This window comes from Nicotiana tabacum, chromosome 1 (genome assembly GCF_000715075.1).
Source record: "Nicotiana tabacum cultivar K326 chromosome 1, ASM71507v2, whole genome shotgun sequence".
Classification (NCBI taxonomy): domain Eukaryota; kingdom Viridiplantae; phylum Streptophyta; class Magnoliopsida; order Solanales; family Solanaceae; genus Nicotiana; species Nicotiana tabacum.
Window position 1 is genome coordinate 61223036 of NC_134080.1, and position 23143 is coordinate 61246178.

A 23143-nucleotide genomic window follows, 5' to 3' on the forward strand; every position below is an offset into this window, starting at 1 on the left:
ATAAAAAGGTCTCAAACATGTTTCACTTGGTACCAACACATTTACCTACGACCTTATGGTTAAAAACAAGTTGTAGGCAGAAAATAGTTCTAGTTGTTACCTTTTGACTCTTGTGTTGACTTAAGCAGTCACCAGTGGTTCAGTCGAGCCATTTGTGATTCGTAATCTTAAATAGGGTTTTTGTGGGCCCTCGACTCCATTCTCTTTAGCAATCCAGCAGTGTGAAAGGTGAGATATTAGTTGCAAGCCCAAGTACCCATGCTAATAGTCTAGAATTTGCCCTGAATGTTTTTCTAGACGAAATTCTAAGTGTGCTTGGCTTGAAAAATGATTGTAGGCTCTCTGTGATCTACTTTGAAATCTTCCATAGCCTATCAATGTGATATCCCTAGTTAACCCATTTGAGCATAAGCCCTTTTTCATTCAATAACCACGTTACAAGCATTAATCCGTTTTGTAATGACCCTCTATTGGCCCCCGATCTTTCCTTAGCATTCTTGAGAAATAATTGGCTAAAGCATAAGTTTAGGGGAGAGACGAAGAGTTTGAAAGTTATATAAAGGTACAAAGAAGAGGAAAGAAATGAATAAAAGGGAAGGCAAAGAAAAAAAAGATAGAACAAAAAAGAAAAATGTCAAAAAGAAAGTGAATAAAGTAAAAAGTAAAAGGGATTCAAATTAAAACAAGGATAAAAGGCATGGAGTAAATAGAATAGGAGAATAATGAATATCATGACCAATAAAGAGTGATGTTACGTCTATCTAGTTCTCCTGGGGAAAAAGAAAGTGACTCAAAGAGTCGGTAATGTATGAGGCAAAAGCCTTCATTACATTCCGAAAAGCCCTACATGATTTCAAGTTGAGTGAGCTTACATTAGTGGTGATTTACATGAGGGGCAAGCATATGGTACTTAGACCCGTACTTGTGACATTCTTTTGAGAGAGATGAGCGAACTTTTCACAATTCTTGAATTGAGTTTTATATTCTAAAGTGAGATATGTTAACGAAGAGTAGAATAGGAGGAGTTTGGGATCCACAATGACCTACATGATAGAGCGCGCTTCCTTGATGAATAAAGTCAACTCTTGATGCTCTAGTGTCACATTAGAACTATTGTACTCAAAAAGTCAAATCATTGCATTGTTGATAATTAATACGTGTTGTGGATAATTGTTGGTCCCAATTGATGTGTGATTGATTCACCTTAGGCCAGCTGAAATAGTTCTTGTTTTGTTGACCTGAGAATAGATAGCCATTTTTCTTTACTGTATCAGGTAACGTTGTACTAGTTTAGCATTTTAACGTTATATTTTCTTCCCTTAATCATCTATTATGAACTTAATCTTAGTTTCTTCTTTAATTTCTTCATTTTCCATGAGTAGCTAAATTTATAGCTAGGGTTGTGACCCAACTCTAGTGTGGGTACTTAATGGGTGTTTGATTTAGGACTTGGTTATGATTGGGTTAGTAATATTTAGCCTAGTTCTTGCTTGAAATTAAGAATTAATGGTTGCAAACATTGATTAATGCCTAATTGACTTAGTTTCTACTTGAGAAAGAGAGACTAAGTCTAGGAAAACATGGCTAACAAGAAATTAGGGTGAACTCAAGAAAATGATAGCCCCAATTAAAAGGTTGAATCAAGAAATAGTAAGACACGACTTGATCATTTATCACTTGTTTTGTGCAATACCCATTTGGACCTGAGAAAGCCAAAATGGGCAAAATCATTCTAACTATCGAGAGTTATCGAGTGGGTAATTGTGTGTGATTTCTATACAACAACCCAGACCAATCAAACTTGTCCCAGAGTTTACAACCCGTTAGGTAACCAAGTAGGTGGAAGTCACGACCCTAGATGTTTTATAAACTTGAAAAAACAACACCACCAAAAATATCGTTCTCTTAGCTTTTCAATTGCAAACATTAGCATAATTATTAGTAGTAGAATGAAACAATCAAATATGGGGAAGTGCAACCTTGGGCACATCATACACTAAACTAGGTATATACCTAATCCGATATAGAGCTATCTGTGGAATCGACCCCAACTCGCGTTGGGTATCTATAATTGCATCGACTGCCTCACAATCCCAATTAGTGTTGTGAGTTTGGGCGACATCCGTGCCGCCCAATAATCTCGGACAAGTCCTCCTGATATGCCCAAAACAACCACACTCATAACATCCATCCTGATGTTGTGGCTGCTGAAACTGAGACTGGCCCGAACGGGACGGATGACCACGATAGTAACTCTTTATAGTAGGTGCACTGATAGGAGATGGCGGTGCACTGTAGGTTGGCTGCTCAGAATGAGGCACATAAGGACCACGACTCCCTGAAGCACTATGGGATGCCTGAAGCGCTGACTGATATGGTCTGGGAGGACGGCCCCTACCAAAAGTACCCCTGCCTTCAGATGAGGCACCACTAAAGCCACCGGAATAATGAGGCCTCTTATCTGACCTCTGCCCTCTCTCCTATGAAAAAAAATCCTCGATCCGCCTGGCGACATTTGCAGCCGTCTGAAAAGAAATCTCACTCCCTGTCTCCTTGGCCATCTGCAACTTAATAGGATGAGCGAGCCCCTCAATAAACCTCCTCTCCATCTCTCTCTCGGTAGGAAGCAAAAGAATAGCATGACGGGCCAAGAGGGTATTTGGCTAAGCTTATAAGTTGGTCAAACTAGCTTATAAGCTATTTTTGGCTTATTTACGTGTTTGGTAAAATTAAACGTGTTTATAAGCCAAGTGCTTATAAGCCAATATAAGTCATAAGCCATAAGTTGGTCACCCCAACTTCTCAATTTTTAGCTTATAAGCACTTTAGGATTGATCAAATATTTTACTATTCTATCCCTAATATTATTTTATAATTCCTGAAATACGTTTATTAAAATAATATTAATCCCGACCCTCTTCTTAATGTCATTATTTCACCCTTTTCGCATCTTTTCTCAAAATTCAGTAACCCTGCAGCCATCATGAATAAAATATATCCAAGTGTTGCAGCTTTTCTATGTCAAAAGCAAGAGAGAAAGCTGCTCGTTTATAAATCACTCTTCGTTCATCTTCTTTAATTTAAAATATTTGCTTGCATTGTTTATTACATATCAAACTTTTGATGGCAACTCTATTTTTTTTTTCTTGCTAATGGTGGAAACTCATGATTATATTGCTGTAAATATTTATGATAGTTGAATGTTTTAATTTAATTACAACACACAAGCTTTCATTAATTTCATATTTATTTTATACAAATATTTTATGTACATTTTTAAGTATGTTTTATGTCAAACTTTAGTCAAAATATTAATTATTATATTAAAAATTATGATTGTTGTTTAACTTATCATAAAATAATTTATATTTATAAAAAATAATCTTATCTAATTAATTTTTGTTAAAAGTATAACGAGACATAAATTATGTTGTATTTAAATTAATTTAATTTAAATCTTGTAAAAATTATGTTCTTATTACAATAAATAACTTTAAGGGCATTTAAGATATTTTTACATAAAAAAATACTTATCAACACTTTTTTCCCACACTCTTCAGTTGCTTATTATCACTTTCGACACTTTTATCCAAACACGTAACTACTTATTTATTAAATTAGTTTCAACACTTAAAAGTTCTTTTAAACACTTAATGCTTATCAGCTACTTTTGATCAGCTAAGTCAAACGGGCTCCAAGTCTACAAAGCGGGTCTCATACTGCCCTGTTGAAGGCGCTCGAATAGCCTGGGGTAGCTCTCTCTCTGAGTGACAGGAAGGAACTTCTCAAGAAATAGCTGAGAGAACTGATCCCAAGTAAGAGCAGGCGACCCAGCTAGTCTGGTCAACATATAATCTCTCCCCCATTTCTTGGCGGAACCCGACAACTGAAATACAGCAAAGTCAACCCCGTTGGTCTCCACTATCCCCATGTTCCATAGCACCTCATGACAGCTGTCAAGATAATCCAGGGGATCCTTTGTTGATGCACCACTAATGTGAATTGGAAAGAGCATAGCAAACCTATCCAATCTCCATAAAGCCTCAGAAAATATAGCCGATCCATCACCAGTATGTGCCGCAACACCCGGCTGAACTACCCTAACGGGCTGGGCTGTCGGAGTCTAAAACTGAGGAGCCATCTACTTCGGAGTGTGAGTAGCGAGAGTCTGTGCTCCTCCCCCAGCCTGAGAGACGGTTGATGCCATGGGAAACGTACCGGCTTGAGCCATACTCTCAAAAAAGGCCCACTAAACGGACCAAGGTGTCCTGAAGCACCGGGGTGGCAATGAACCCCTCCGGGACCTGATCTGGTCCAGTAGGAACAATTTAGGTTGGAGCCTCCTCGTCAAACTCTACCTGAGGCTCCACTGTTGGTGCTGCTGCTCGAGCTCTAGGCTGAGCCCTGCCCCTGCCTCGGCCTTTGGCACAACCTCGACCTCTGCCCCTCATATGAGCTACCACTGCGATTCTGGCTGCTGCTCAGCTGAAGATGTGGTGCGTGTTCTGGCCATCTGTGAGAGAACGAAATAAAATAGTTCAATCAGCAATAATAGAATAAAATCGCACGATAGAGAAGAATAGAAGCGAAATTGTTCCTAACTCCATAGCCTTTGGAAGATAAGTAGAGACGTCTCCGTACCAGTCCTCCTGACTCTACTAAGTTTTCTCGTGACTCGTGAGACCAATGTAACCTAGTGCTCTAATACCAACTTATCACGACCCGGAATTTCCACCGTCGGGACCGTGATGGCGCCTAACATTTCACTTGCTAGGCATGCCAACGTTAGAATAATTTATTTCTTTTAACAGTTTAAATGATAACATTAATAAAGAACTAAAAATAAGTGAAATATTTCTAAGTACAAATGCGGAAGCTAAACCAGCCAAACATCTATTAAAAATCCCTGAACCTGGTGTCACAAGTGCACGAGATTCTAGTGTAACACATATAAGGATTTGAAATAAGTAAAAAGTTGTTTGAATAAAATATACAACTAAATATAAAAAGGATTGGGATGCCAGGAGCTGCGGGCGCTGAATAGCCATATCTCAAGTCTCCGCAAATGTCTAATCGGAGCACATTAATAACCGCCGTTGGGACTGACTCCAAAATCTGCAAAGTGTGCAGAGTGTAGTATCAGTACAACCGACCCCATGTATTGGTAAGTACCGAGCCTTACGTCGACGTCGTAGTTTTGAGGCTAAGGCGGGTCACCTACACAATAACCTGTACGCAGCATATATAATAATGACAGAATAATAGAAATACTGAACATAATTAAACAGTCATCTGAAAATAATGACCACAGTCTCAAGAATAAACTAGTACCATCCAGAATTACGAATCTTTAACAGTTTAAACAAATACCGGAAGCCAACACAGCTCAAGTAATGTAAACATATAGATTGTTGCGGCGCACAACTCAATCCTAGCGGACAACATAGAATCCTCCCTTATTTCACCGTAACAACATCAACAATAGTAAATAATATATATGTGATGTGACGCGTCTATCATATTAATCCAACCTTATTCCACCTGTTTCGGCGTGCAACCCGATCCCACCGTACAATACAAATTCTCCCTTATTTCGCGATATCAATCCACCCTTATTACACCTACTGTGGAGTGCAGCCCGATCCCACTATATTAGTACCAAATACTTAAAGCATAGTCAAATCAACGCCTTTACTATCAATAAATGCCAAACTGAACCAAAAGGAAACCTTACACAATATAGAATCTACACAAGTAATACTACACAACGAGACCAATCCAACAATTTACAATTAGAAGGTATAACAAGTCAATTTAAGTAAATAGCAGGGATACGGGAAACTATAAAAAGAATTAACATCATTAATAGGAGAAGATATTGATTAATAGTTAGCAGTTAAGCATGGAAAGCATTTAGAGCATATAACAGTTAAGATAGGAAAGGAAACAATTAAGGAAAAGCAATAAATTAGGGAAAACAGATAATTCGACAGCGTATAAGCACTTTTCACCTTGCATATGCGCCACTCGCATGAGAATCACATAGCACATAGTCCGAGGGTTCCTAATTCCCTCGAGGCAAGGTTAGACACAACACTTACCTTGCTCCAAAGACCATTCAAAGCTCAACCATAGCGTTGCCTTTCACACAAGCCTCCGAACCAACAATATCTAGCAAATTATCAACCAAACGATTGAAAATAAGCCTTATGAATCACCCACAATTGCAAAAGATTCAATTTAGGTCATTATTAAATGAGTCAGCAAAAGTCAACACTCGAGCCCGCTTGGTCCAAACCCGAAATTCGGACCAAAATTCGATTATCCATTCACCCCCGAGCCTGGTTATATAATTTGTTTTGAAACCCGACCTCAATTTGAGGTCTAATTCCCCAATTTACCAAATCCCTAATTTCTACCCAAAAACCCCCTATTCCAGCATGAAAACTCTAGATTTTAGGTTAAATACTTGTGAAATGTGATAAAGATTGAAAGAAAATGGGTTAGAATCACTTACCAATGTTTTGGGGAAGAAATGGTCTTTGGAAAATTGCCTATAGGGTTTCTTGTTTGGAAAATTTTGAAGAATGAGCAAAAATCCCGTCTAAGTCAAGTTTTACCAGCTGCAGATATCGCAAATGCGATACCATGTTCGCATTTGCGAGCACCGCAATTGCGAGAAAGAGGTCGCATTTGTGAACACCTTCAGAAATTCCACATTTCGCAAATGCGATAAAAGAGCCGCAAATACGAACCCTGCACCTCTCGCAAATGCGGTCTTTCCTTCACAAATGCAAAGAAAATCCAAATAGTGCTGAGTCGCAAATGCGACTCTGCCTTCGCAAAAGCGGAACTGGCAAGTTCGCAAATACAAACTTTTTACTCAGAAATAAAAGTACCTACCTACCATGCACAGGCTCAAGAATGTGATGTTTCATTGCAAATGCGAGCCAGATCTCTCAAATGCGAGACCTGCAATAGATAACAGAAACTAAAATGCTTCAGTTATTTTTCTAAGTTCGAATCAATCAGTAGCCTATCCGAAACTAACCCAATCCCTCGGGGCTCCAAACCAAAACTGCACAGAAGTCTTAAAATATCACACGAACTTGCTTGCGTGATCAAATCGCCAAAATAACACTTAGAACTACGAAATTGAACCCCAATTCATATGAAATTTTCAAGAACACTTTAAAAACCTCTATTTTCACAACCGAACGTCCGAATAATGTCAAACCAACTTCGTTTCTCCCTAAATTTCACAGATAGGTCATAAATATTATAATGGACCTTTACCGCGCTCCAGAACCAAAATACAGACCCGATATCAACGAGACCAAACATCAATCAAATTCTTAAAATCATTAAACTTTCAAACTTTAAAGTTTTATCAAAAATCTATATCTCGAGCTGTGGACCTCGGAATTCGATTTCGGGCATACGCCCAGGTTGCAAATTACGATATGGACCACCAGGATAATCAAAATACGGATCCGAGATCGGTTGATCAAAACATTGATCGAAGTCAACTCAATTTAACTTTTAAGGCAAAAAAATTTATTTTTATCAAATTTTTACATATAAGCCTTCTGGAAAAACACCCGGATTGCGTACACAAATCGATGAAGGCTAAACTAAGATATTTAAGGCTTAGAAATATAGAATTTAGTTCTAAAATATGATATGACATGTCGGGTCATCAGATTTATAGAAAGGAGAGAGGGAGGAGATTGAAACGAAATACATGTATCGAACGAGCCCCTATCTCAATTACATGTAATGAGCTATTACCCTATGCCTATGGTCTTCATTCCTTATACGATAGATTGAGATCCAGATTGAGATGCCCTATCGAGGGAGTCTCCAGCTCTACATCTATCTACTATTAGGAAAGGAAGGGGATGGGTTTTTTTCAAAATTTTTAGTTCCAGAAGTTTAGTGATACCTGAAGAACTCATGTATTATTGTAGAGTGATGAAAAAAACTGAAATTTCAACTATTCCACCATTGATGAATATAGCTTATCCGAAAATATAGTATGCATTTGAAGTATATTGTTGCAGCATACTATTACAGAGTTGTATGCTCTTGCAGTTTACTATTGCTGAGTTGTATACTATTGAAGTATACTGCAATAAACTATATATATGTAGTAGTATTCTTTTATATCATATTATATATTGTTCGGTATTCAGTTAATTTTATTTATTCTTCAACTTTCAACTGAAATCCATTTTAAGCACTATAAATCAACTTCAAATGCAATGTTCACTACTAAAAATTCGGCCAAAACTGAATGCGGTCGACCTACCAACTCCGATCGGTCAAAAACCGGCCAGAAAACCGACTGAAGTCGGTCGGCTTTTCCAAAATTTTATTTTTTAAATTTTTTTTTAAAACAAAACCGAACAACTTTGGTCGATTTTCTTTGGTGCAAAAATGCGAAAAAACAATGTTTTCTTCCTGTGAAATTTCTTTTTCAAGAAATCGACCAACTCTTGTTGGTTTTTTATTTAAAATAAATTAAAATTAATATTCAAAAAACCAACCGAAAGTGGTCAGTTATTTCGGCCTGTAATTTTAAAAAACCTACCGATTTCGGGTAGTAATTTTATTTTTTAATAAAATCGACCGACATCGATCAGTTATTTTCGCGCAAAAATGCAATTAAAGAGTATAAATGAAATAAAAGACAGTCATAAAACAAAAAGCACTAATGTTCTGGTGGAAGAATAGTATCTTGCCACAGTATAGACCCCGGTTCGATTCCCAGATCATACATTTTTTAATTATACGATTAAAAATACCGACCGACTACGGTCAGTTGTTTTGGCCATTTTTTTATTTTTTGGAATTTCATTGACCGGCCGAAATCGATCAAAAAATACCTGCCGAAATTGTTCGGTTAGCTCTACCAACCATACGATTACCAACTGCCACGAATTTGTCGGTTTTTTGTCGATTTTTGCCAATTATCAACCAATATTGGTCTGCTTTGGCGGTCGGATTTTGTAACGACACGAAAGATCGTTTTGCTTTTTAGAATCCCGTTCCCCTAAATAAAACTTCCCGTATATGATTTTACTATTGTATGACTTGCGGGGATGGTTAGTTCGGGAGTTGGAAGAGCTCGGGTTGACATCGAAATACTAAACTCAATGGTTTGGCCTTAAAAGGCTAAGTTTCACTTAGATCAACATTTTGAGTAAACGACCCTGGAATTGGGATTTGATGAATCCAATAGGTTCGTATGATGATTTCGAACTTGGACGTATATTCGGATCGGGTTTTGGATGATCCGAGAGCATTTCGGCGCCTAGTAGTGAGAGTTGGCTTTTTGGGTGAATTTCACATGTTTGGGTTGAAGTGGAATTTTACATTATAGACGTCTTTTGGGATTCCAAGCCTAGGAATAGCTTTGTATGGTAATTTTGGACTTAGGAGCACGTTCGAAAGTAGATTTGGAGATCTGTAGGTCGTTTCGGGATCATTTAGAGAAAGTTGGAAATTTGAAGTTTTTGGAAACCGAGAGTGAACTTTTTGATATCGGGTTCGGATTCCAATTCTGGAAGTTGGAGTAGGTTCTTAATGTCATTTAAGACTTGCAGGCCAAATTTGGCGTCATTCATGCGTTAAGTATTATAGAAGTTTTTGAGTTCATGAGTTATTCCATGCATTTTAGCGTCTTATTCATGATTTTAGATGTTATCTCGATGTTTCGATCATGCGAGTGAGATCGTATGATGTTTTTAGACTTGTGTGGAAGTTGGGTGTGGAGCCACAAGGGCTCGGGTGAGTTTCAGACATGTTCGGAGAAATGAGAAAAGTTTCAGTTTTCTGGTGTTGCAGGTATCGCAAATGTGAGAATTGGTTCGCATTTGTGAGATTGGCTTTGCAATTGCGAAGAAGCCTAATATAGCAGGGTTCGCATTTGCAAGATTCTAGTCGCATTTGTGACCTTGTCAAAGTTCACATTTGCGACCTTGGTAGTAGGAGCCCAGGTTCGCATTTGCGTCCTTCGTATTTGTGAACCAGGTGTCGTAAATGCGACATCTGCGACCTGTGCACAACTTTATTAAATGCGGGACTTAGGCCATTTAGCTAATTTTCTTTCATCTCTTGGGAGATATTTGGAGCTATTGGAAGAGGGTTTTCACCTGGCACTTTGAGGTTTGTAATTTCTACACAGCATGAGTTAAATACATAGATTATGGGTAGATTAACATGTAAAAATTAGTCAAAATCATGGGTTTAGGTGAAAACCTAGGGTTTTGATAAAAATATGATTTAACCACGAAATTTGTCATGGAAATTTGTGAAACTCATATGTTAGAGTTCATGGGGTTATGGGTAAAGACTTTCTTCAAAAGAATTCGAAATCCGGGCACGTGGGCTCGGAGGTGAATTTTTGGAATTCCTCAAATAGGGTTGGGAAATCACTTTGATAGTTAGGATATGAACTTTTGAACATTTATTGACTATTTATTATAACATTTGACTAGTTTCTAGTTGCTTGGCACCGAATTGAGGGTTTGAGCATAAATTTGGACCGGAAAGTAGGCTTTGAGGTAAGGTAAATCTGTTTTCTAACCTTATTAACCCCAGAGGTGAACTTAATTAATATGTGCTTCTATTTGTGAGGGCTACGTATGCACTAGGTGACGAGAGTCCATACGTAACTACTATTTATGCTTATGTTCGAGTAGTTTTAGGTCTACACCACGCTTTGTTGTCACCGTTATTTCATTATGCTTATTAATTTCCTGGAATAGAGCTGAGATTGAGGATTTCAAGATTTTTAAAGTTTCTGGTTAAATTTCTTGTTTTGGAAAGAATTGAGGGATATTATGTTAACTAGAGAAATCTATGTTCAACCGCGTCGCAAGTATATTCCGCAAGCGGAGTAAATTTCTACTACTCTTTGTTGATACCCAATTTTTTCTAAATATTTTTGTACCCAAAATACTTTCAAAATAGCATATATGTGCATATATAAGTACGCCCAAGAGTTTTGGTATTTTTTCCTAATTTTAAAAGATTTTTTAAATCAATTTATTGTCTATTTTAGCAGTGCAAAACCCATAATTATTCCCAAAATCATCCATTTTGGTGAATAATTTATTTCATTCCCATATCTATACCAAAATATAGTTAAGATAAATTTTGTATAGTTTTACAAAGTTATTTGGTATGTTAAAAGCTAAATTGCATATAATTGCAATTTTAGCCTACTTTACGATTAACAGCCTTTTATGATTGTAAAATTAGGCCCAACATTTTAAAACTAATATTTATATATTATTAATTGGCTCAGTACTTTTAATTTGCTTTTAAAATAATTTTTTTTTACTATTTTTTATAAAATAAAAGGGAAAATTGGTTATTTAACATTTAGCCTCATTTCATTGCAATTACAACCTATTTACATTTAAATTTTGGCCTTCAATTGACCCAATCCTAACCCCAATTGGACCAGCCCAATTTCATTTTAACCCGGCCCCCGACCCAACTGAAAAACCCGTCCGACCTTGCTTTCAATCCAGGCCGTTGATCATTTGGATCAACTGCCAGGATTGTCCCTTACCTTTTTTAATCCCCCAACTACACCATAATCCCTTCATTTCGTTTGGTCCGCCGCCTTTGAAACCTCCCGTCTCTCAAACGCTCTCGAGCTCTCTCGAAACCCTAATCGCTCTCTACCACCTCCAACCCCAAATCTACCGGAATCCATGGTTGTTCTAACCATGGACGACCTATACTCAACCCCTACTACTCTCAAATGCTTGATACCTGAAGGTTCGAGGCCAGACTTCAAGGGTCTTCGCTCAGACATTCGTCGATTCGAGGTTCTCAACCATCTCCGGCCTTGGTCCAGTGTGTCTTAGCCTCCGGAGCCTGATTCTTACCTTATCGACTCCAAATCTGATCTTGTTTCTTCCAAGCCTTACTCGTTTCTAGGGTTCTCAGAAACCCTAGCCTATTCGAGGTTCTTTTCGTTTATTTGTTTGGATCTGTGCTATATGTGATGTTTTAAGCGTTTTCCCCAAATTTCCTTTTCAAAACCTTTTGATTTCAAACTAGGTTTTCTGAGTTTGTTTGTTAATGTTTTGTTCGATTCATCTGCTTATCATCTCTAAGTTTGATTGGTGTTGAAAACCCTAATTTTTGGAGGTTTTACTTGAGATTCTGAGACTTTTTATTTGTTTCACTTGCTTATCGCCTCTAAACTCTATTGATTTCGAAAAACCTAGTTCTTTGGGGTCTGTTCGAGGTCTTGAGTTTGTTTGTGCAACTCGCCTGTTTGAAATCGCTCCGTCTGGTTCCTTTACTGCAGCATCTCGTCTTCTTTATGTGATTCCTTCGTTCTGAGCTCTTGCTATTTGTCAAACTCAACTATGTTTTCAGAAAGGTTTTCACCGAACTTTTGCATGCTTCTGATCTTTTCTCTATTACTACGCTAATAAAGATTGACCTAAGTGACTATCATGCTATTACTGTATGTTGTTTCTTCTTGCCATAGCTTGGCCTCACATGTCTATTACTTGTGTACTTCGTTTATATACTGAGTCCCTTCTGCGATTGATTTTCAAACTCGTAATTGATTTTTCAAAAAAACATTTCCTTGTGAAATTCTGATTTTTACTCGCCCGTTAAGGGTTAATTGGTTCTCTCTCTTTGTTTGGCCTTACCAGATCCTTTCCAAAATAAGTACACTCCTGTATTTAGACTTAATCCCTTACTATATGGTTTTACTGCTCCTTTTATGGTAACAATCATTCTGATTACAAATTGATCTTCTTTCCTTATATTAATCCTGTTAGTGTCCGTTGAGCAGTAATCCCTTGATTAAAGGGAAAAAGCTGTATTAATTGATTTTGACTGTGATTATTTTCATGTTTGTATTGAAACCTTATTCGTTGTGTTGTTTTCTACTCGTTTTCAAAGCTATAAATACTTGTACCTTTTTCTCTTTCAAAAACAAGTTCTAACAGAACAAGTCACTACTTCTCTCAAATATACTTAGAATTTCTTAAAAATTTGAATTCTCTGATCTCACAAGCTTGAAACTTTCTTGTGGTTTGGCTGAAAGAAATCCTGCTTTTCTCTTTGCTTACTTTTTCTGCAACTGGTATGTCTATCTTTGCTTAGTTTCTGCCTCTCCACTACATGTTTATCCTTTAGCCTTTCCTCTGTTTGTCTTACTGTTTCGATACTGTAATTTCTACAAGTTTATTTACTTCTTTTCTCTGTGCTCACCTGAATTCCCACCCCCGATTCCCTTTGTATGTTGAGTTATGGTCCAAAAAGCATGACAACACTTGATATTGTTGCTCATGTGTATGGGCTGGACTCCCTGAGTCCTAAATTCTTTCCAATTCCCATTCCCATTCCCCTTTATATATATTCTGAGTTTAAGACTATGGTCTAACAATGTCCTAATCATTATCTGGACCATAGCCTGACCTTCAACAGGTCTGTGCTCATATTTGTTGGCTAAACAGGCTTGGTCAGGGGTGTGCCAGTCTACCTTATGACTAGGTATGACCACCAGCCTGCCTTGGCACTCCCTAACCCCTCTATTGCACTTGCACTCATTCTTAGAACATTAAGTTCTGTCCCCCTCTTGTGAGCCTTGCTTTGGGATCCATGAGCTCCCTCTGAACTTGGACACCTGAGGGCTGGCTCTTCCACACTGCACTATAACTCTTTCTGATTAATATCTCGGGTGTAAGCACTGCCTGGAATTTTTGAAATTCCTTGGATCTCTGAGACACCCTAGATAAGAGAAGGCTTTGGAAACCTTGATCTCGGAAGTGGTTCATCCCCAATTGTTAGACATTAAGTCTGAATTAGGTTCCTCGGATGCAGTTGTTAGTTTCTGATGTACTTTTAATTTCAGTCCGGTTCACTGGTTTGTAATAATTTGTATTAAACTCATGGGGATTTAGTAAAGAAGGGAGGGGGGTTTACTTTTATGCATGCAAGGGGTAGATATAATTCCTATAGGGGTTATCATTTATATAATTCTGCATCTCATCTAGAGATCATGCCCATAAGAATTACTATGTTTTAAAGTTATACATTTTATAAATCATTGAAACTCTGTATTCTCACATAGATACCATGTCCATAAGATTTTCTGCATTCTCATATAGACACCATGCCTATAGGACTTTCTGTATTCTGCATATGCATATAGCATTAGGCAAACGTGTATATAGGTTTAAATAACAATCAGTATTTTAGACACCAGGCCTATAGGACTTCTGCACTTCTATAAACGTTTAAAATCAGTAACGCCTAGATATCATGTCTATAGATTCTTGCAACTGTTTAAGATCAATGACACTTAGAAACCATGCCTATAGGATCAGTTAATTGAATCAGCCTCGTTTCGAATCTAAAACCCGTCTTAAAATCTGCAGATCCCCTTTTCCTAAAATCAGTAAAGCTTTTCCTTAAAATCAGTATACTTTGCATTATTAGATATCATGCCTATAGGTTTCACCTAGGCAAGCTTTAGGGTAAAATCCATAAGTGCATCAGTCTTTGACAATTCCAACCAGCAGGCAGGTCTGATTCGGATTTCGTATTTGAAGTATGTAATAAATCAAGTCTGCCTCACGCATTTTTTTCTAATTCAAACCTAATCAGTACATGTAAGACATGCTAAACTCTTTGATTTTCTGACTTGAGGAGGTTTATTTGAGCCTTTCAACTGTTATGTGTTTTCCATACCTGCTTTATGTGTTTTGTTTGTCGCTCTAGAATTTTATCCTTTTAAAACCATAAAAGCCCCAAATCCCTTTCCCTTTAGGATTAGTAGTCCTAAATGCCTCCGAGACTGATAGGACTGGGACGGGTACTAGCATGCAATAAGTAACGACACCATCCGCGCTTTAATACCTTAACGGGGTGGGAAGGGTAGAATATGGATATGATGACCAGTGCGCTAATATCATGTGCGACCCCTCTTCTGAGGAGTGATTGCTGGATATTGCATTGATGTGATCCATATTAATCACAAACCTAGGACCCCTTTTCTTTATTCGCTTCCTCTATAGTTGTTTAAACTTTTCAAATCCTTGCTCTCTTTCTACTTACTTTCATAAGTTTCAACCTAATTGCAATGTTGTATGCAAGTCCTTATTTGAGCCTTGATTATTTACTTGTAAAGTCACAATTGTAGCATGGCCGGGAACCACACTTGTGGATCCTGAGGGGTGCCTAACACCTTCCCCTCGGGATAATTTCTAGCCCTTACCCTAATCTCTGGTCTCTTCATCTCAAACCCTTCTTAAAGTGTCCTAATGCACTATAATCATTAGGTGGCGACTCTTCAACTTCTAAACCCAATTCTCGAAAGGGAATAAAGTTGTCCACCCAATCTTGTATACCCAATTTCTGACCCCACGGTCACATAGAAAAAGGGGGCGTCGACAACATGGCGACTCTGCTGGGGATATTCTTTAGGCTTTTACCATTGCATGTTGCTTGTGACTTTACTATCTCATTAATTGCTTTATTTACTATCTTTTATTCTTTCCCTATGAAACTGACTTGGCCCTTAATGTCTTTTCTTTCTTTTAATTGCTTTCCTTTACTGCTTTATTTCAATACTATTGTAATTACTGCAATTATTGTAATCATTTATCTTATGAACGTGGAAATACATGTCAATTTGTTTCATTCTTATAAACTGCATCTGCAATATCATATTCCACTCGTGCCAAATAAATACCATAGCAACACTTATAATGAGTGGTTGCGCTCTTCCAATATTATCACCTTTTAAATTTGGCAAAGGCGTATTTGCGGTAAAACCAGTCGATCAGCGGTGCAGTCGACGGTTCCGTGCCTTTCCCTCTTGAGTTGTCCGCTCAAGGGTACCTGTCTAATACCCCAATAGAAACCTTACTCTAACTGTGCATGCATCATGGTCAAACCTAGCCGAGTCAGTTATGTTGTCCACATAATGACTCATTAAGATAGCCTTGTCCAAAGTCCATTTGGTTTCCCTAAAACCCAAACGGACACCTACATGTTGTGTGCATTTATTTGGAGAACTAAATGCTTTTATGCTAATTATTGGCTTAAATAGTCGAGTCTGGCGGGGTAAGGGTCTAACACTCTGTTTTGCAGAAAATGATGCACGAAGTCCCCAGATTTGGCATGGTAACCAACATTCATCCAAGGCTGCTGAATTGGTGGGAAGATCTCCACTCCAGTGATCAGACACTCGTCCGCAAATACTTAGGGAATCTTCCTTCTCTTCTAGAAATTCAGCCTGACAACAAAATCATAGAGGCTGCAACTCTGTTTTGGGATAGTGACAGGTCCGTGTTCCGCTTCGGGGACCTTGAAATGACTCCTTTGCTCGAAGAAATAGGAGGCTTAGCTGGTATTCCTTGGGAGACTCCGAGTTTGCTTATGCCAGAAAATCGCAAGGGTAGGGGTTTCCTTAAGATGATGGGACTGAAGAAGAACCCAGACTTGACTTGTTTGAAAGACTCCTACATTCCATTCGACTATCTGTACGATAGGTACGACCATAGCAAGTCATACCGCACCTACTCAGATGAATTTGCCCTCACCTCACTAGGGCATATTCATAGAAGGGTCTTCGTATTCATGTTTTGTTTCCTGGGAATGATAGTGTTCCCTATGAAGAAGGCTAGGATCCACACCAGACTGGCCATGGTAACCAAGACTCTGATGGAAGGAATTGGCGGACAACCTTTCAGCATAGTGCCCATGATTGTTGCTGAGATATACCGGGCTCTGGACAACTGTCAGCGAAAAGCCAGTCATTTTGAGGGATGCAATTTATTACTTCTGCTCTGGCTCATGGAGCACCTCCAGAAAGGAGAATACCGACAAGAGATCTTACGCAAAGACTAGGATGATCACATTGCCTTCCACCAACCAAGGCATATGAATTATATGCCTAACATGTTCGCTCAGCCAGAAGACACTGGAAGATGGGTGGAGCTATTTGAGAATCTAAAAGAAGACCAGGTACAGTGGATGGTCGAATGGTTCCCTACGGAAGAATTCATTGCTCGATCCCGAGACGCACCATTTCTCATACTCATTGGTCTAAGAGGAACTTATCCCTACTTTCCCCTCCGAGCCATGAGACAGGCTGGAAGGAAGCAAATCATACCAAGGGTTGACAACATGAGTCACTTTAGGGCTTATTTCCAGGATGATGATAGCCCTCACAAATGCCAAGCTCAACACATGTGGCATTGCAAGCTCGTTTTGGGGAAAGAATCTATTGAGCCAGACAGGTATCACGCTGGTTGCGTGCCGCACTATTCGGGTTGGTTGGAAGATAATCACAATGGTATGGGTCAGCCCGGGTTCATTCACGGACACAGAATCATCGACGAGAAAGCTGAAGCACGGGTTAAGTACAATCAACTGCGCAAGAGAATCTGAGAGTGCGAAAGTGAGCATCGGGAAATACAATAAGCCCATCAAAAGTTGATCGAGGAATGGAAGGATATGGCTGTCAGCGCCAACAAACGACTAGGGTATTTGGAGCGGGGTCTAGTGGAGCTAGAAGGAAAGTTCCTCAAGAAGATTGAAGATTGTCGGAACGCTGAAGGGAATGCAGGCGGACATTTGGCCCAAGCTTATCTGCTGCTAGGACTGCGCGAGCTGGTGAAGCTGTTCGAGGGGGATAAAGATGCCAAGTCTGGGGAAGGTCCTTCTGGGACCAAGTAGTTAGGAGTCTTTTATTTCGCTTTTAATGATGTAATAAGGCCAATGGGCACTAGTGACATTTTATTTTCTTAGCATCGTTGTGAATTCGTCTTATTTTTATCAATAAGATGAGGCATTTAGCATTATAAGTTCTTCAAATTAACTTGTCGCTAGGCCTACCTCGGGCACAACAAGGCACCCAAATGAGGACACGATTTATATTCTTACACAATGTGTTTAAATATTGCAACATTTTCTTCTCATAACCCGCACTAACTTGTTACCTTTTTTTTCTTTTTTTTTATTCCCCTCCCCAAAGGTTAGTTCGTGCATTTTGGCACCATCATCATACAGTACGAGATCCAAGGGCCCTCCACCTCCTCCTCCTCCGAGTCCTATCCGGAACAAGAACAAAGGTAGAATGGTAGATTCAAGCGCCACAAAGGAAATTGAAAGAATTGAGATTCCTCAGGGTACCCCGGTTGCTAAGGAAACTGCTGCCCAACTTGAGCAGAAACTGTTGAAGTTCCAAGAAGAACTGGATCAAGTTCGGAACTTGGCAAATTTATCATTCACTCTCACCGCTCCTGATGTCAACTTTTCAAATGCTCAAAATCCCGCACCTCCACATAAAACCTCACAACCACAAATGCAACCCACTCATATTCAACATTGCAACACATACCACACTCCACTACCCATTCCTGAACCACTGAACACCACAAACGACCACCCCCACAACACTCCCATCTACGTAGATACCATACCCCACTACACTCAACCAATCTCAAGTGCACCTGAGTTTGATGACAAGGACTCTCTTATCAGAAACTTGGCAGCATAACTCAAGAAATTGACCAGCCGAGTCCAGGGCATGGAAGGAAACAAAGGCATAGAGGGGCTGAATTATGAAGACCTCTGCATTCAGCCAAATGTTGAACTTCCGGAGTGATACAAACCTCCCAAGTTCGAAATGTTCGATGGAACGGGAGATCCCAGAGTCCATTTGAGGACATATTGTGATAAGCTGGTCGGAGTCTGAAGGAATGAGAAAATTCGTATGAAACTCTTCATGAGAAGCCTGAAGGGGGATGCTTTATCCTGGTACATCAGTCAGGACCCCAAGAAATGGACAAGCTGGGTAGGTATGGCATCGGATTTCATGGATAGGTTCCGATTCAATACAGAGAATGCACCGGATGTATTCTACATCCTGAATTTGAAGAAAAAAGCCTACCGAGACATTCCGCAAGTATGCTACTCATTGGATATCAGAGGTTGCTAAGGTCAGGCCGGCTATAGAAGAGGAACAAATGAACAGATTCTTCGTCCGAGCTCAGGACCCCCAATATTATGAGAGGTTGATGCTGATCGAGGGCCAGAAATTCTCCGATATCATCAAGCTGGGAGAAAGAATTGAGGAAGGCATTAAGAATAGTATAGTTACTAATCTTAAAGCATTGCAGGCCAGTAACAAGGCTTTATAGTCTGGTGGCACATCCAAGAAAAAGGATGTCAATGTCGTCATGGTCGCACAGGGAGCCAAATCACTTTTAAATTACCACACTTACCCGTCACCTCCACTTACATATCAACCTATCCCGAATTACCAAACACCCACACCCTCTTACCAAAATCCACCACTCGTTTACCAATCATCTCCACCTCCCACATATCAACCCACTTCACCCAGATACTCTCAACCTGCACCTGTTTACCAAGCTTATAATGCCCAACCCTCTCACTACCAATCACCTCCCACTAGCCAAAATTTCCCTAGATCCAAACCAAATTTTGATCGCAGACCTCCCAGACAATATACAGCCATCGCTGAGCCAATTGACCAGTTGTATGAGAAACTTAAAGCTGCTGGTTACGTCTCCCTTATCCCTGCCATAACTCCCGAAAATCCTTCCCAGTGGGTCAACCCTAATAAGACCTGTGCGTACCACTCCGGCATGAAAGGTCACACCATTGACGAATGCCGCTCGTTGAAAGACATGATTCAAACTCTGATCGACAATAAGGTTATCGTAGCAAAGGAGCCTGCTCCTAATGTCCGCAACAACCCTCTGCCTGATCACAGAGGTGGGGACATTCACTTGATCAAGATCGAAGATGACTGGGACCCCGAGTTTGGGGATCCAAAGGGACCTGTACTCTTTGAAGTTGTTGTGTTACCATCGAGGGTACCGATCCCTGTAGCAATGTCAGACATAACACCATTCCACCTAAATGCAATACTATGGGATTACACAGCTGAAGCAAGGAGGAAAGGAAAGACCAATATGGGAGAAGCAATTGCTGCGCAGGGTATGACCAGAACAGGCAGGGTTTACACTCCAGAGCACCTAGCTGAGTCCAGTAAGAAAGCCTCGGGACAAACTACTGAAATTGGTCCCGATGATCTTTGGAGGAAAATACAAGCTAAGGAGTATTCGTTCGTTGAGCAGTTGAACAAAACACCAGCACAGATCTCCATCCTAGCTCTTCTACAGAGCTCTGACGCACACAAAAAGGCCTTGATGAAGATATTGAGCGAAGCTTATGTGCCCAACAACATAACTGGGGGCGAAATGGCAAATATGATAGGACAAATACTGGAAAGCCACAAAATCACCTTCCATGAAGATGAGATACCACCGGAAGACTGAGTCACAACATGGCCCTACACATCACCGTGTAATGCAAGGATTACTTCGTCACTAGAGTCTTGATCGATGGAGGCTCCAGCCTCAACATCTGTCCGTGGATAACTCTCAGGACATTGGGAAAGAGCCTACACGATATCAAATATGGGGCCATCAATGTCAAAGCCTTCGATGGGTCCCAAAGGTCTACTATTGGGGAAATCAGCCTTTGCTTGCAAATAGGGCCAACCTGGTTCGATGTTGACTTTCAAGTGATAGATGTCCCAGCATCCTACAATTTGTTGTTGGGACGATCATGGATCCATGTCTCTGGAGCTATAGCATCGACTCTGCATTAGGCAGTGAAGTTTGAATAGAATCACCAAGAGGTGATCATTCATGGCGATGGTAGCAACCCCATATATAGTCGCCAGACCATCCCGATGATTGGAGGAAGAAGGAGAATAGGCGGAGAAACATACCACCACATTGAAAGAGTCAACGTTGTTGACAAAGATAAATGGTGGGATAACAAGATTGAAAGTATCCTGAATTGGTGTGGATACGAACCTAGAAAGGGACTCGGCAAAAACCTCCAGGGAATCACCAAACCTATCAAGCTGAAGAAACATGGCACTATATTTGGTTTAGGGTATGAGTACACTTGGGAGAAGTTCAATCACTGGTCACCACCATGGCATGGTCCCTACTACCCACTGGAGCATCTGATACCTCACCTAGAGCAGACTTTCCAGCGGGCAGATATTATATATGGGTCGGAGGAAGAGGAAGCATTGGCAACCATGAAGAATCTATTCCTGGAGAATGATGATATGGACTATTGTGTTATTTTCGAGGAGGAAGGGGAGGAAGGGGAGGAAGGCCCTTCTATACAAGTTGTGAACCAAGGAGAGCGCCTTAGCAATTGGTCGATCAGAACCACCAGGGCCCGGAAACCTTCGGGGTAGCAAGGCTGAACAAAAGCACCATGCATCACATTTTACTTTTTACTAGCTGATTTTATTTCTGCATTGTCTTTAATTCTGAAAAGAGCTCTGATACTCAAAACAATTACGAATTTAATCGAAGCATTTCAGCTTATTATATATCTCACTCTTATTATTTTTTCTATCATTCACTTTATTTTACACAATATTACTATTACTTGCCTTGAGATAAACCAACGATTGTGACTTGCAACGAGACGACGCAACAAACGGATACGGACTCAGAAGAGGATGATATACCAGAAGAGGTCGTCAGAGGAGTTGAGAATTTTGAAAATAGGCATAAGTCTAACTTGGCCGAAACTGAGGTCGTCAATCTGGGAGATACAGGGAATGTCAATGAAACGTGCATCAGTGTTCACCTATCACCATCAGAAAAGAAAGAGTAGACGGAGTTCCTGAAGGAATATGAAGACATATTTGCCTGGTCATATGATGATATGACTGGTCTCAGTACATCCATTGTAGCTCACAAGCTGCCGACAGATCCAACATGCCCGCCGGTAAAGCAGAAGCTCAGGAAATTAAAACCCGACATGAGTTTGAAAATCAAAGAAGAGGTTACCAAGAAAGTCAAAGCCAAGGTTCTCAAGGTAGTAGAGTATCTGACATGGTTAGCCAACATCGTGCTAGTGCCAAAAAAGGATGGAAAAGTTAGAGTTTGTGTTGACTACCGGGATCTTAATCGGGCCAGTCTCAAAGACGACTTCCCCTTGCCTAACATACACATTCTTATCGACAACTGCGCCAAGCATGAGTTGCAGTCTTTTGCTGATTGTTTCGCTAGGTATCATCAGATATGGATGGATGAGGAAGATGCAGAGAAAACGGCTTTCATTACGCCATGGGAATGTACTGTTACAAAATGATGTCGTTCGGTTTGAAGAACACTGGTGCCACCTACTTGAGAGCCATGACTACCATCTTTCATGACATAATACACAAAGAGATCGAGATATATGTGGATGATGTCTTCAACAGGCTGAGGAGGTATAATCTGAAACTGAATCCCGCCAAGTGTGCATTCGGGGTCCCTGCTGGAAAATTATTGGGTTTCATCGTGAGTCGTCGAGGAATAGAATTGGATCCATCAAAGGTCAAAGCTATCCAAGAATTTCCGCCACCAAAGAACAAGAAGGACGTGATGAGTTTCCTGGGAAGACTCAACTATATCAGCCGGTTCATAGCTCAATCCACGGTCATTTGTGAACCTATCTTCAAAATGTTGAAGAAGGATGCTGCTACCAAATGGACTAATGATTGCCAGAAACCTTTTGACAGAATTAAGGAATACCTGTCAACGCCGCCGGTATTGGTTCTGCCTGAGCCAGAAAAACCCCTATTGCTTTACCTTGCGGTATCGGATAGAGAATTTGGTTGTGTTCTAGGACAACATGATGAAACAGGGAGAAAGGAGCAAGCCATCTACTATCTCAATAAGAAGTTCACACCGTACGAGGCCCGATATTCTCTTTTAGAACGCACTTGTTGTGCTCTGACTTGGGTCGCGCAGAAATTAAGGCCTTACTTCTGTGCATACACTACTTATCTCATATCCAGAATGGACCCTCTGAAGTATATCTTCCAGAAGCCCATGCCCACTGGCAAGCTCGCCAAGTGGTAGATCCTGCTAAGTGAATTCGACATTGTTTACGTGACCCAGAAAGCAATCAAAAGGCAAGACTTGGCGGACCATCTCACCGAGAATCCCGTGGACAAAGAGTACGATCCCTTAAAGACGTATTTTCCCGATGAAGAGGTATCTTTCATAGGAGAAGATATTGCAAAATCCTT